Source organism: Microtus oregoni, unplaced genomic scaffold, assembly GCF_018167655.1.
Source record: "Microtus oregoni isolate MIOR12 unplaced genomic scaffold, Mior012 000032F_ref0000030, whole genome shotgun sequence".
In the NCBI taxonomy this organism is placed as follows: domain Eukaryota; kingdom Metazoa; phylum Chordata; class Mammalia; order Rodentia; family Cricetidae; genus Microtus; species Microtus oregoni.
In genome coordinates, this window is record NW_024543091.1 from 5,407,066 (window position 1) to 5,415,621 (window position 8,556).

An 8,556-nucleotide genomic window follows, 5' to 3' on the forward strand; every position below is an offset into this window, starting at 1 on the left:
GTTTGTGTGTATAACATAATTTCATTTATTAGGATAATGTGAGAGAATCTTATTCTCACTGCTGCCACTGCCCAGAGACTTCTGAGTCTTTTTCTGTCTGCTGCCCTCCACTCTTACATACAGAATATCTTCTCAGATTACAGTGCAGAAGGCCATATATGCTAAGCAAACTGAATGTTGAGATGACATAAAGCCTGCGTGGAAAAAAAAACAAACAAGAAATTATCTAATGAGATGGGTTACTCACCCAAATGTGGTAGGAGTCCATAAGTCACCTTGGATCATCATCAGGAGTATTGAACAAAACACGAACTGGGTTGGAAAAATCAGATGGCTGAAAACTACAGATAGAGAATTGAGACTAAGCTAAGAAATATTTTCACTGATGTGCTGTCTCTTTGGGGACAATTCTTGATCCCCAGAGCTTCACAAAGAGAAAATCTTCCATTTGAAATGAAGTCAGACTGTCATCTCTTCTTGGCTGGGTTGCTGCTAGCTCTAACAAGAAAGGGCTTTTAGATCAGCCACAAGCACACCAGGAGGCCTTTGAAAGCAGCAAGAAGGAAGAGAGACCAACACATCCTATCATGTTGGGTTGGCCCTTAACTTCTCTGTGTGCTGTCATGAGACTCTGAGCTCCCCAGACAAAGCATGCACAAACAGCTTTTGATGAAATCATTGCTGGACTTGATACAGTAAGGGAAGAGTCATAGACAGACAGCATGGGAATAATGTGGCTACTGGGGGACAATTTGCCTGTGGACATAGAATACTCAAGGAGATTAGCAGATACAGGAGGAGAAGAAGATTAATATTCATTCCAACTTTTGCCTGCCTCATTTTAAAATTTAGAAAGTAGATCAACATCATCCATGATGCTCCGTGGTGTTCTTGGTTCATGATGTCTGTCAAGTTTATCTTACTTTTATTAGAATTTCTGTGTTTCACACACAGTTTTGAGTATTGTGATATTATGGGAGTAGAATCAGTGAACATTCAGATAGCTACTCAATTCCATCCTGTGGTGGCTACTCAGAGGATGTGAGATTTTTATACAAGTTATAAACATTTGGTATAGCAAATAGCTTAAGTGTCTTTCTAGCTAACTCTTATATTTTAAATTAACCCATCTTAATTAATCTGTGTGTCATCACATGGTTGTGACTTACCAGCACGGTTCCGGCTAGCAGCTTGTGCCTTTCCCTGGTGGCTCCATGGCATCTCCCTGACTCCACCTTCTTTCTCTCAGCATACAGTTTACTTTTCCCTACCTACCTTTATTCTGCCCTGCCAGGCCCAAGACAGATTTTTTTATTAACCAATTGTATTCACAGCATACAAAGGGGAATCCCACATCATCAGGCCTTTTAGGAGTGATTAGGTCAAAAGGAGAAGACTTTGTGGACCAGTTAGCACTTAGTGTACCTATGCCAGAGTAGAGACCTCTGAACTGTGAGATTACTGAGAGAAGACAGTCATCTGTAAGAAACAATTCTCACAGGACACCCATTTTACTAGCGCCTTGATTCTCAATGACCCAGCCCCCATTCCTATATGAAATACATTTTTGATGTTTATAAGTTAGACTGTCTATGATGTCTTATTACAGCCACTCCCAGTGGCTGCTGTAGCAGTCAACTCTGTGTGACCCAGCTTCTCTATCAGTATTGATTAATATACTTCTAGTAGGGAGTTTGCCTCCATATTTATAACTCAGCAGCATCCACTATTCGCAGATTCTAAAGGCATGATTACTGCACTGCTCCCCTGACTGCTCTTTGGACTGGAGAGGGAGCAGAAGGGGGATGGGGGAAACGGGATGGAAATGGGAGGAGGGGAGGAGGTGGAATTTTTAATTAAATAATATAAAAGTAAATAAAAAAATAAAAAAAATACAACCTCAGAGCCATGACATCTCTGACATTCTCTGAAAGCAGCAGGATTTCTGGGAGGCAGAGATTTTAAAGTGTCCTCTGCTTTTAAAACATTAAACAATTGGGGCTTGTTGGATTATTACCAATTAGTTCCCATCTATCTTCGTAAGGGTGTGTAATTTTCTTTTTTTGGGGGTGGTCTTTATGTCATTTGGGTATCAGGGTAATTGGGCCTTATAAAAAGAATGGGTTAGTGTTCCTTTTGTTTCTATTTGTGCAATAATTTGAGGAGTATTAGTATTAATTCTTCTTTGAAAGTCTGATAGAATTTTATGCTCAAATCATTCAGCCCTGAGCTTTTTATGCTTCTATTTTATTAGGGGTTATAGGTCTATTTACATTCCTTATCTGATCTTGATTTAACTTTGATAAGTGGTATGTATTGAGAAAATTAACAATTTTTTAAAGATTCTCCAACAAATTACCAGCTTTTAATACGCTTTTATTATTTAGAGTTATAGAAAACATGAAATAACAGGTAAGTAGTGATTTAGGTCCCTAATGACTGTACGAAAAACTATCAACGATAAATATTATTGACTTCTGTTTTCCATTTCTTGAAAAATTAAAATTCCAATGACAAAATTTACTTCCTGTGGTGATCTGAATGAGAATGACTCCCACACTCTGTAGTCTCATATATTTAAATCTTGCTCCCCAGTTTGTGGATCTATTTTGGAAGGGTTAGGTGTGGCCTGTGGGACGAACTGTCACCTGGAGTGGTCTTTGAGGTTCCTATCAGCTTGCTGCTTACATAGGACACATACAAATAGATGAACAAAAAGTCTGGATGTTTGGATAAAAGTGGTGATTGATTGAAATCTTTGAAGCTCTCAGCTACATTCCAGTGCCATGCCTTCCTGTCTGCTGCCATGGTCTCTACCATGATGGCTATGGACTTGAACCCTCTGGAACCATGAACCCCTCAATTAAATGCTTTCATAAATTACCTTCATTGTGGTGTTTTATCATGGAGATGAAAATAACTAAGATTCTTTCTCTATTTTATCTGGGTTAAGCAAGTTCACAAACTATATGTTAACTGCAGTGATAGAATATGTACAAAAGGTTTGAACCAGCCATTACATTTCCTAAAACTTCCAGGCTTTTTAGGCATCTAATTTTGTGTATCCTATGTCATAATTAGAAATTTGATTGGTCTAAATTATAAGAAAATGATTTGTTCCTTCTTGCTTATAAGAGGCCACTGGAAAAATATTAGTGCTTTGCAAATGACAGAAATGGCAGTTGCTGTAAAATGAGATTTCGATTTTTAACAAGAAAATGAATAGAGCTGTTCAATTCTCAAATGGTTTTTGAAGCATTTTTTGATTTATATTGGTTTCAAGTGATTCCGTCTTTTAGAGGTAGGTGTTGATACATTAGAGAATTGATGTTACTTCTCTCAAATGTTATTCATCAAAGGCTTATTAACTGTATTTAATTTATAAATATTCTGAAATTATAAGTGTATTTGAATGTTATTATGACTTGGACTTTTTATAATTGGATATATTTTAATGTTTTAAACTGGAGATAATTTAAAATTTTTCTTTTTCTTAAGTTTTTAATTTATGTGCGTGAGTGAGTGTTATGCCTGCCTGAATGTATGTCTATGTACCACATATGCTCCTATGGTGTGGGAGGTCTTTCTAAGATAGCTGGGCAGCCAAGAACCAACAAGCGGCTCTCTCCCCCAACACACCTATTGCCCATGAAGACCAGAAGACAGTGTTGGGTTCTCTGGAACTATAGCTATGATGGTTGTAAATTGCCTTGTGTTGTTTGAAAATCAAACAGCTTTTCTTGAAGAGTATCAAGTACTCTTGACCACTGAGCCATCTGCCTAGCCCCTATTTTAAGATTCTTAAAATTTTATCTTACAATATTCCTGGCTTGTACGATATTCAAAATAACTAGAAAAAGAGTGGACCTAATCTTCACTAAAGTCAAAGAAGCATTAGAATTTTACAAAAGCAAAAGTCAATTATTAATGTGATTGATTGGTTAAGACAGAGAATAAGCAATTTAGCTAAAAAGATTAGCATTTAAGTTTTCAAGACACTTTCCAAAGAAAGTCCCAAGCACATAAGTTATAATCAATGTCAAAGTTATCCAGATCTATTAATTTTCTGTAACATTCACAGAGGAGTTGAGAAATATAATTAACAACAAAAATTGCATAACAGTGCCACTATCTTGACAACTGCTGCAACGTTTATTAAGACTGTACCTAAGTATAACAGAGGGATGTCAGCCATTCCCACATTGGGGAATGGTTCCGGACAGTTGTATCACCACAGAATGTGAGTCAGCTTCTTGGCCTTCAAGTTTAGAAGTAGAATAAATGAGTGGAACCCAAAGAGTGCATGGAATATATTAAAAGCAAGGAGATTATTTAAATTGCACTAAACCTTACATATAAAATATTGAGTTTGTAGTTTCCATTTGTAAAAGCTTGCTGCTCTCTGATAAGAGGTGAACTGATTGGGGCACTATATCAAATATTCATTTGCTTGACGTAGTGTAGTTTAAACAGCCTATACAAAGCACAGAAAAATCTTAAGACTTGATTTCTAAAGAAATATTTTAAATGAGAAAGGAAGGATGGTGTGATGAATGTGAGAAGAGGATTGATTGTCAGAATAACAAATTTAAGGTGATTCTGTGTAATAATTTTCAAACCTGAATTCTGCAATCTAAACACAAGTTATAAAGAGACAAAAGATAAAGAAACTGAACAAGCAATCTCTTTAAGGAGAGACGTGGTTCTGTTCTCTACATCTTTTGTACCTCTTTCTTGCTCTCTTTCTCCCATTTTATTTTCTTGTCTGAAGCTTTTCAAGTTTTCTCTCAAAAGTTCTTTACTTTGGATCATTTAGTACCTCACTAGTTCATTGTCATCACAATAAAATAATAATAACCATATTAATAATAAATGTGAGCTAAACAAGCTCCCTTCTCTATTAAGTTAGCCTGCATCAGGTATTTATTTCATTATGGTAATGAAAAGCTGACTCTTTGACAGAAGCTTGTTCTTGGTTTCCAAACCTATGAACCAAGAAGTGGAGGCAACATTTTCACTGGAAAACTGACAGAAATTTGGAGAAGTAGGTGAGAATAGTCTGCAAAAAAAGCCAACAGTAATTCCACTTTTAGGAATAGAGACTTAGTGGAGATTCTGGTGAGGGCTCAAAAAACAAGAAGATGAGAGAAGGTATGTGACTTAGAAATTGGCCATTACTTGTGTTCAGAATACTTACATAAACAGTAAAAGTCATGGTGTTAGGGTCTCAGATAGAAATGACATTATTGGAAATTAGATTAAAGGAAAATTTCACTGTGACAGAAGATTATCTGCATTGTGTCCTAGGGCTTTATAGACAGTTAAACAAGAATTATGAAATAATTTATCTGGCAGAAGAGGTTTCAAAACAACCAAGTATTATGGCTATAAAATAAGAACTACTTGCCAGGAAGTTTACTTTAGGGTTGAAGTTCTCGCAAGGATTAACTGGTGACATGCTGCTTAGTGGAACTATGAGAGTAGAGTCAACATAGGGATCTTAAAAAGTTAAAGTGACCAGCAATGTGTGTGCCATCCCAGTCTTGGAAGACACAGACACCTGCATGCAACATGTGGAAGTCACTATGTGCGTTGTGGTCAGCAAAGCTCAAAGGTCAGGCTGCCAAAGACCAGAAAGACAAAGCCTAAGATATTGAACTTGTTGCTTAAGGATTTAATACCTCTTCTACTGAATTTCTGCAGGAGCGTCTTCCCTCAATCTATCTGATCCTCCCTTTCACATATACACTATCTCTTCTTAACCAAGATTTGGTTATCAGAAATGGATAAACTCTTCAGGGAGTTCCCAGACTCCTGTTGTCTATGCATCACTAATTGGTTTCTATGCATATGTTTTGTGTTTAGTTTTCTTGCAACAGGGTCTCAGGGTCTCTAATCCTAGGCTTGTCTAGAATTCACTATGTGTCCCAGGCTGGTCTCAAATTGATAATCATACTATCTCAGCATCCCAAGCTTTGGGATTCCAGATACAAGCTATAGTTTTTCATCTTGTCTTTAGAAATTATATTAGATACTCAGTTTCATTTTGTAGTATCTTTGTAGAGATAAGGTAAAAAACACCAATTCCATAATGTTAAAAAAGCTTTTGTACCACAGGATAATACAGAGCTGTGAACAAGTGTGGAACTTGGTGTTCAGCTTGAGATCTCTTATCCTGCTCAACATAGCAAGCAAGACACCAGAGTTCCTAGTATGCCTAGCATGCCCTGGAAAACCTGGTGTGACTATGATTACTGTGTCTCTGAGGTCCAGAATCAATTTTCTTGTGTCCAAGGACTTTCCTGATCCATTATTTGACAAGCACATTGGTCTCATTTTCCCTAAACATTTCTATTTCAAGGCTATTTCCTATATTTTTTTTCAAATTTCTTATTTCTGGCCATGTCTTTTGTCTCTGTTTTTTATGCCATCCACTTAATTTTTTAGTTTTGTTTTATTATCATTATATCCTTGGTATATTCAAGTCAAACAAGTTCCTTAAAGCAGATTTTTATGTGAGACTGTAATTTCATAACATGGCTTTGGTACATAATAGATGCCCATTTGGTGTTTACTAAATCAATTCTAAAGAAAATTAAGAGTTTCTCCTTAAAAATTTCTGCCTCTTTGTGTAGGCCCTGGATGATATTATTTCACATACTGTTTTCAGAAACAGAGTAAAGAATAGATCTTGACAAAGCATTCTCTCACCTCTTTACTATATGATAGGGTAATGTCATGGGTATTGCACACTTTGTGGCAGCTTGTCTCCAAAGGCTTGTAGTCATTTTAGTTAAAAATGACTTCACAGATACTTGTCTGGCCTGAGAAGAGCTCTGCAAGAGAGCAAACTAAATACTGCCAAGAAACATAGCCACAGGAACCAAGTGCTAGGGATTTATTTATTACTGTTGTTTCAAGGTTAAACAGCAGACTATGAAAAAGTATAGAATTATAGAGCTTCAAAAAGTTTTTTTTAATTCATTTATTTATTAAGGATTTCTGCCTCCTCCCCGTAACCGCTTCCCATTTCCCTCCCCCTCCCCCGATCAAGTCCCCCCCCCTCATCTGCTCGAAGAGCAATCAGGGTTCCCTGACCTGTGGGAAGCCCAAGGACCGCCCACCTCTATCCAGGTCTCTTAAGGTGAGCATCCAAACTGCCTAGGCTCCCACAAAACCAGTACGTGCAGTAGGATCAAAAACCAACTGCGATTGTTCTTGGAAACTTCAGAGGCTATTTATCTCATCTTCTTTTGTAAATCCCTGGATTTTCTTTACTTCTTCAGGATTCTGATTTATACCAAAGACCAGTTGCGACATCCAGCCTGTGGTGGATTCAACAACTGGATTCTTGAACATTCTGTCCTCAGACAATTATTGTTGGACTAGCTGAACCACATCTATATATATATTCATTCTGTAAGTTCTGTTCCTCTAGAGAACCCTGACTAATGCAAGGCAAAATAAAGTTGTTTTCTTTATCAGAAGATTAAACATGTATGGCTATAACAACCAAAGCAACATAATTAAGGCAAATAAATAAGTGAAATGAGCAGAAATGATCGTTGTTCATGGGAATTTGTAAGGAGATAAACATAAGCCACAAAGGAATGGTTTGACACCATCCAATCCTCCTTATTGCATGAGCTCTCTGTGGAACAGGCAGCGACTGTGGCGTTTCTGAACATTCATAAGCATATCATGTTCATTTATACATATGGAAATTAAGAAAACAACACTGATCATCTTCTATAATTTACAGAAGCCATATAAAATGTGAAGTCAAATTTCTGTCCACCTGAGCTAACAAGCAACTCTGAGTGGTTACTACCAGGGATTTTTGAAACCTGAAAGTTAGTTAAATGTCATACCTAGAGTTCAACAAGCAATCCATTTTAACTAGATACTTTAATTTCTACATTTTAGGGTATACTGGAAGAAGAAGAGTAACATAAGTCAGCATAGATCAAAATAAGGTTTTTAGCTCTAATATCCATAGAGAAAAACTAATCTCCTTATCAAATCATTTTATAATCCCCTTGTCTTTCTGTCCTTTCACATTTTCTCTTTAGTAAACATCACTGTTGACAAATATGTTCTGTCTTCTTTTTCAATAAACCAGAGATCTTATTTCAATGGTCATGTTTAATATCATCATCCTTTTCAAAGGTTATGGTGCTCATCTAGTGAAAATATGTTATATATTTAAGATACATTGTACTATCCCCATGTGACACTTGTTCATGACGGTCTGAATCTTTTCATGAGGTACTTATTATCTCAAGGCACAGTATGTGTTTACTAATTGATCATGTTTGTTTATTTTTCTTTTATGCTAAGTCTCTTCTCCATGTCCTATCTCTACTGAGTTTTGAGCTTTGCAGAGATGAAGAGGCTTGTTTTTCTCCCTGGTGAGTTCTGTTTTAGAATGTGTTATGGCTCATGGTTCTATTCAATAGCTAAGTGGAAACAAATGGAAAGGCAGAATGGCTGATAACAATCTATTTTTGTTAAGATCTTAGCTGTCTCAATAAACATTTCTGGAGAATATATGAC

General features: G+C 36.6%; 1 pseudogene; it reads left to right on the forward strand.

The window, feature by feature from the left end:
• Nucleotides 1-229: 229 nt before the first annotated feature.
• LOC121465949 lies at nucleotides 230-786 on the forward strand (annotated as a pseudogene).
• Nucleotides 787-8,556: the final 7,770 nt, after the last annotated feature.